The sequence below is a fragment of the Myiozetetes cayanensis genome, unplaced genomic scaffold (assembly GCF_022539395.1).
Source record: "Myiozetetes cayanensis isolate MyiCay16 unplaced genomic scaffold, myiCay2020 scf3, whole genome shotgun sequence".
Lineage (NCBI taxonomy): Eukaryota > Metazoa > Chordata > Aves > Passeriformes > Tyrannidae > Myiozetetes > Myiozetetes cayanensis.
In genome coordinates, this window is record NW_026087521.1 from 1,353,393 (window position 1) to 1,360,140 (window position 6,748).

Below are 6,748 nucleotides of genomic sequence, written 5' to 3' on the forward strand. Positions count from 1 at the left end.
TGGTGCAGATGACAAGCCACTTGTGCCCTGAGCTGCACTGGTAGGACTGCAGGCAGCAGGTTCAGGAAAGCAACTGCTCCTTTCTGCTCAGCACAGGGCCCACTTTCAAACTCCCTGATGCCCAAAACTGAACAGGGGGCAAACTGATTGATGTTAGACATGCTAAGAGCAAAGGATTCGACCAGCTGAACGCCCTCAAGAATCACAGAATCGTCATTCCAGTGTTCTGGGAAGGAAGGTCACGTGTGACACTTGACAGCTCTTCACAGGAACACCACAGATTGTGTTCGTGCCTGTAAATGGCAAAATCATTTGTACAAACACAGAAGCTCCAGCAGTGCAAGCTGAAGCCAGGCAAGCTCACATTATCCATCAGATGGAGTTCACATCACCACAGTTACCTCCATCAAATGGAATCTTTTAACGTGACAAGAAGTCTGGGCCTCACTAGAAGGCTTCCAAAGTTGATCCTCACATTCCTCACCCCCTTTGTCTCAGGGAGCAAACCTTTACTCTTAGATTGCAACTTAAAGGTGGGAAATATTGACAGTGGAGAGGAGCAGAGCATCACTTTCTGTAGCAGCCACACCTTCTAACCACCTGATTTGGCAGAAGTAGAAAACACCACAATGTAAGAACATCAGCAGCATAAAAGGATGATGTGAGCACCAACCTGCTTTAGGCTCCCTGGTCTGCTGGCTCAGTAGCAAGGGGGTCTCCAAAGCAGAGCAGTCACACCCAGGTCCTTCATGCCATTCTTTACTGACAGTTTGCATGAGCTAAGACTCTTGATGGAGAGAGAAGAACCAAAAAAAAAAAAAAAGAAAAGGGAAATAAATTATCCAGTAGTAAAGAAATAAGCCCACCCTTCACCCTACACAGAATACTCCGGGATTATTGCAGTCAGTCATTTGCAATGGGCACAAAAAGTGAAAAGTCTGCTCTGTTTGGAAACCTAACCTGGATTCCTGCTGCTCTTGCAGAGACATGCCCTGGTTTCTCACCCTGAGTGGCACGAGCTGTGTCTCTTTAGCTGATGGAATGAAACGCTCGAGCAGCAGTTGGTGAAGCAAAAAGATGTGCAGGAAGAAGGCAGGCCCAGACAGACTCCTGCCAAGAGCTCCAGGAGATGCAACTCCTCCAGAAGCACGGTCAGAACACCAGGATTGTCCACGTTTTGCACCAACACAACAGCCAGTGAAGCAAGGACTGGTGCTTTGCTCACTTCTCAGCTGGCTGTGGGCGAGACTGAGGCACGGAATTCCAGAATAATGCAGCTTTACAGTTCCTGCCAGCGAGGTTTCTTCTGTCAACATCAACTGCTCACCAACCTGGTGATGCCAGAGACTCACTGAGACACCTGGAATTCCGGTTCATTATAAGGATAATAAAGTATTTACAGTTCTGTAAATCACCACTCCCACGATGAGGAACTGAACCTGCTCTCTTGGCAGTGGTGCCTTTTACAAAACAACCACCCAAATGCAAAAATGCCTCTCTCAGACTGTCACCCACACCTGAACAGGATGGATTTGACCTTCCAGCTGAGCATTAGGCCACAGCTTCTTAAAGTTACAAATTAGCAACACGCAGTTGGGGACTGAGAGAACCAAGAGATGAATGATTAGAATTGGTATTAGAAATATGGAAGAATGGAATCTAGGCATCTGCAAACGTCCACTGTTAACCAGGAAGAGGGGTGGAGCCCAGCACCTGTCCACACGCTGCAGGCATCATCATTTCAAGCGTGCATATCTGGATTTTGTCGAGAAAAATATTCCTTGGCCTTTGTCCAGGTTGGCTGCATCAACCTGATACTGCACACAAGCTAATAAACCTTCCTGGGTCTGGCTCAGAGTTTTCCTCCTCAAAAAGCAAACAGAGAAACTGAGGCCTGCCTGCAGCTATTTGCACAGAGCTGGACTTTAATAACCTGCACTCAAGGCTTAGAGATTCATGTCTGTTGAACTCACTTTTCAATTATCTTCTCAGCTCAGCTGAACGTGACAAAGAATGTGAATGGGAAATTGTAGGAATTGATTCTGCAGTTCTGTGAACAGCCAACGGGTTTGCTGTTTAGAGTAAACAGGGAAAACATTCCCATATCTTGGCCACTGCTCTGGATCCCTTGGAAACATCCCTGGAAAGCAGCTCTGCAGAGAAGGGCAGCTGCCCCCAAGCCATCAGTGCACCCTCATGGCAAAGGCCAGCAGCATCCTGGGCTGCAGATCAGCAGGAATGTGATCCTTCCTCCCTGCTGAGCCATGTCTGGAGCACCATGGCCAGCCCTGGGCTCCCCAGAAGGAAAGAGGGGGCAACCTGTTGGGAGAAAATTCAGTGAAGGCCAACAAATAAAAGGCCCATAGAGAATTTTATCACAGAACCCCAGAGTGGGTGAAGCTGGGTCGTCTGGTCCAAGCTCCCTGCTCAAATGGGCTGCCCAGAGCCAGCTTCTGGACATCTCCAAGGACAGAGGCTCCCCAACCTCCCTGCACAACCTGTGCCAGTGCTCAGTGACCCACGCAGTGAAAAAGCATCTCCTGATGATGGGGGGAACTTCCCGTGTCTCAGCTCATGGTCTCTCACCCTGACACCCCACACCCCCGTAAAGAGCTTGGCTCAGCCTTCTTTCAAACCCTTCCTGAGAGCAAATCCAGGAACAGGCATAACACAGCTTTAAATTCTGTCCCAAAGCCAGCAGTGGGGTGGTGGCTGCCACGTGCATGAGCTTCCAGGACCTGTGGCAGGAACATCCTGGTGTTATATAATGCTGGCTGGCTTCCCCACAAACACTGAGGGACAGGGGTTAGTCACAGTTCCACTGCCTCACCCCAGGAAAGCAAACAGAGCAGCTCTCAGAGACCAGACTGCTGCTCTCCCTCTCCCTGGGGTGTGGATTCCCAGCCCTGCATTCTGCCTCTAGTTGAAAATAACCTTTTGCTCCCCATTCCTATGGCTAATGAGCTTTCCCTGGGGAGACCTGACTTTGAACACTGGGACTGCCAGCAGCGACCTGCCAGCAGAGACTCCTCTCCTCTGCAACACATTTCTCCTCCTGCCCCAAGCAGCTTTAGCCCCCTGCAAGTGTCACAGCACAGCCTGCAGCGAGCAGGGCGTAAATCAGGCCTTCCTATCCCCAGGCACCAGCAACAGCAGAGGATTCATTCTATTCTAAGTTTATTACACACAAACGGAGTGAATTCCTTGCATTTCCTTCTTCTGAGCAAACCAAACAAGGCAGCGCTGCCGTCCACGAGCCCTGCACCGAACCCTTCACTCTGGGGCTCCGGAGCGCCGTGCGGGGCCCCGCAGACCTACCGGAGAACGCGGGAACCCGCCCCGGCCAGGCTGTGCTCCCGGGGCCGGCGGGCACCGGAGGGCACCGGAGGGAAGCACTGACCTGCCTGCACACGGCAGGGCAGCAGCACCGAGGGGAAGCACTGACCTGCCCCACGCGGCGGGGCAGCAGCACCGAGGGGAAGCACTGACCTGCCCCACACGGCAGGGCAGCAGCACCGAGGGGAAGCACTGACCTCCCGCACACGGCGGGGCAGCAGCACCGAGGGGACCGCCCAGAGCCGCCGCCACCGCCGCTCCTCTCCCGCCGCCACCTCAGCACCGGAACGCGCCGCCGCTTCCGCCCCGCCGGGGCAGCCACCAATCAGCAGCGGCGCTCGGAAGATGGACGGGACTCCCGGCCAATCGCCACGGAGCGGCATCGCCGCCCCGAGACACGGCACCGATTTACCAACCCCGGGAGGCCCCGCCCAAGAGCGGAGCGGCGGCCAATCAGCGGCGGGGGCCGGCAGGGGGCGGGGCCAGGCGGGTTCGGAGGTCCCGCCCGTTCGGGGCCCGGAGCGCCCGGGGCGGGTCCCGAGCTCGGAGCGATTTGGGTGGAATAGAATCATAGAATTATTGAATTAACTGGGTTGGAAGAGACCTCCGAGACCATCAAGCGATCCAACCCCACTGCGATCACCAGATCATGGCGCTCAGTGCCGCATCCAGCCTCGTCTTGAAAACCTCCGGGGACGGTGAATCCGCCGCCTCTCTGGGCAGGGCATTCCAGTGCCTGAGCACTCTCTCTGGAAAGAACTTCTTTCTAATATCCAGCCTAAAGCTCCCCTGACAGAGCTTAAGCCCGTGCCCGTACCTGACCTTTAGGATCATCCGCTCCCACCCCCTCTAACCACGGGTTCCGCTAACCCGGGTTACCCCAAGCTTCGTCCAGCCTTGGCCTTGGACCCCGGTGAAGGTGTCCAAAGCAAACCTGCCCTCTTTGCACAGTTGTCCCTTGTAGGGCATTTACGGCCCTTTACAGGCAGAAAAAGGGTTTTGTCTTTCTTCTGAGCTGCCTCTCCATACGGAAAGGTCGCAGGAAGGTCTCCCTGGAGCCTTCTCTTCTCCAGGTGATCCCCCCCAGCTGTCCCAGCCTGGCTCCAGAGCAGAGGGATCCAGCCCTGGCAGCAGCTCCGGGGTCTCCTCTGGACTCTCTCCAGCAGCTCCACGTCCTTGTGCTGCTGTTCCCAGGGCTGGAGACAACTCTGCTGGGAGGTATCTCACAAGAGCAGAGCAGAGGGACAGAATCCCCCCCTCCTCTGCTGCCCCCGCTCCTGGGGATGTGCACACTGCCAGCTCCTGTCCAGTTTTTTTTTTGTTTACTTTGAGTCATTCTCCTCAGAACTCTCATTCCATTCATCTCCCGGCCTGCCCTGTTCCCAGGGGGTGTCCCCAGCCAGTGCAGGGCGAGAGTTCACGCAGGGCAAAACTCCCCGAGAGGATTGAAGCAGGTGTGTTTATTTACAGCGCCGGGTGCGTGGGTTTATCCCCGCCCGGCATGCACACCCATTGGCCCTCTTCAGCTCCCTTTATGCGATATAAACTTACATATGCATCAGCTATTTTACATATACATCAGTTGTGTTCCATATGCATGAGCTGCGTCAGCAAATTCCCGAAAAGCGGGAGAGGAAATCATTAACATCCACCCCTCCTACAACTCCGCCTCAGAACGCCCCTCGGGAATCTTCTTGGAGGGTCTTTTGGGTGAAATGAGAAGTCTTCCTCGGCTCTGAACTCTTCACCTTTGTGAAGAGCTGCTGAGCTGGCCGATCACCTCCAAACCGGGTTCATCTTGTCCCTGTCTCTGGGAGCCCCCCTTTATCAACCTTCAAGGTCTCCTTCAAAGCCCCAAAGCTCCTTAAGGAAACTCCAAGGTTTTTTTTTTTGTTCCTGCTGGAATCCTCATTATAAAATTAACCATATCCTGTCTGAAAGTTAGCTCAAGCAAGGCCCTATTCTAACTCAACAGTAATTCTATCTAAAAATTAGCTCTAGTAAACAAACAACTAAGGCTACAATCTTTTGTCATCACTTTATATTTTGATCACCCCTTATCACACTCCCTTCCCCTCTGTGAGCACCCAAGGGAACCACAGATCTTAATTCCCAGAGGAGCACCAGGCAGTGAGTGTAACACCAGAAAAAAAGCACAGAAACAAAAGGCAGGTGTGTTGTAATTTTAATTGGATTATTGCTGGTAATGCAATGTTTTTTCTTGTATATAAGTACTTGGCCTACGTTATTTTTCTTCGCTTATTGTAATCAAATCTAGTTTAATGATGGCTCTTGAACTAGGCTGCACAGATGGAAAAAAAAAAGAAGTAGAAATGTTAGAGGAAAGGAAAGGCTGTGCTGATCAGGCACAGGGTATGGCTAGACATGCTAACCAACACCATTCTGCATGCAGCAAGCCTCTTGTATCCACTTTACCTCCATTTTCCCAAGCTTGTTCATCCCCAAACCGCCTCGACCCATCCCTTTTCCCACCTTTTGCTCCTCCCCTAAACATCTCACTGTGAGTCCTGTACAACCAATTCCCAGATGCTCTTCCCCTGCACCCCACGGTGTTTTCCATGCCCTCAGGTGGTACCCTCTTGGTCTGTGAGGTCCTCTGACAAATTCTCCCGTTCACTCACCACGATGGTGTCACCTCTAGGCCCGTGGGGCTGGTGGCTCCCCTGTGACAGGCTTAGAAGGAGCTGGGACAGGGCCTGCATTTCTCCTGCGGGGTGATTTGGTCCCCAGCCTGTGGTTGTCTCTCTGTTCCTACAGCTTTGTGCAGATGAGCCTCTCCTGGGTTGACTGCAGGTGATTCTGGGGTTAGCCAGGCCAGGTTCCCCCACCTGCCCTCGTTCCTCTGTGCCACTTGGTTTGCACGGAGGTGAAGTTTTCCCACACAGCCTCACTCTTACACTGGGCCACTTCTGTAACACCTTCTGGTCCTACTCACCCAGTTCAATTCACCGTGTCTGAGAAAACAAACTATCAAATCCAGTTAGAGTTGTAGATCGTTACTTAACCTCACATCCCACCTCTCCTAGCCATTTCCTCTTATCTTCAGCTATAATTATATCAAGGTTAAATCCAGGGAAGCCAACCAAACCAGTACAGCTCCCGATGCCTGGTGTCTGATTAACCTTCCCACCCTCTCTGGTTTAGCTCCCGAAATAGCAGTGATTTACCAGCTTATCTTGCACCCATTTTAAGAAGACTGTTTGTATCGCTGAAACTTTCCGATTTGTAGAGCAGCCTCTAAGCAGATTAACGTTTATAATTGGCTTAAATCCCTCCCATGAGTGACACTGGTGTTGAATGTGGACAGGGGCAGGCGGGCAGTGCTGTGAGAGCCACGGGAGGGAGAGGATCACTCCCATAGCATCATTCTCCTGACCACAGTAAGACACTC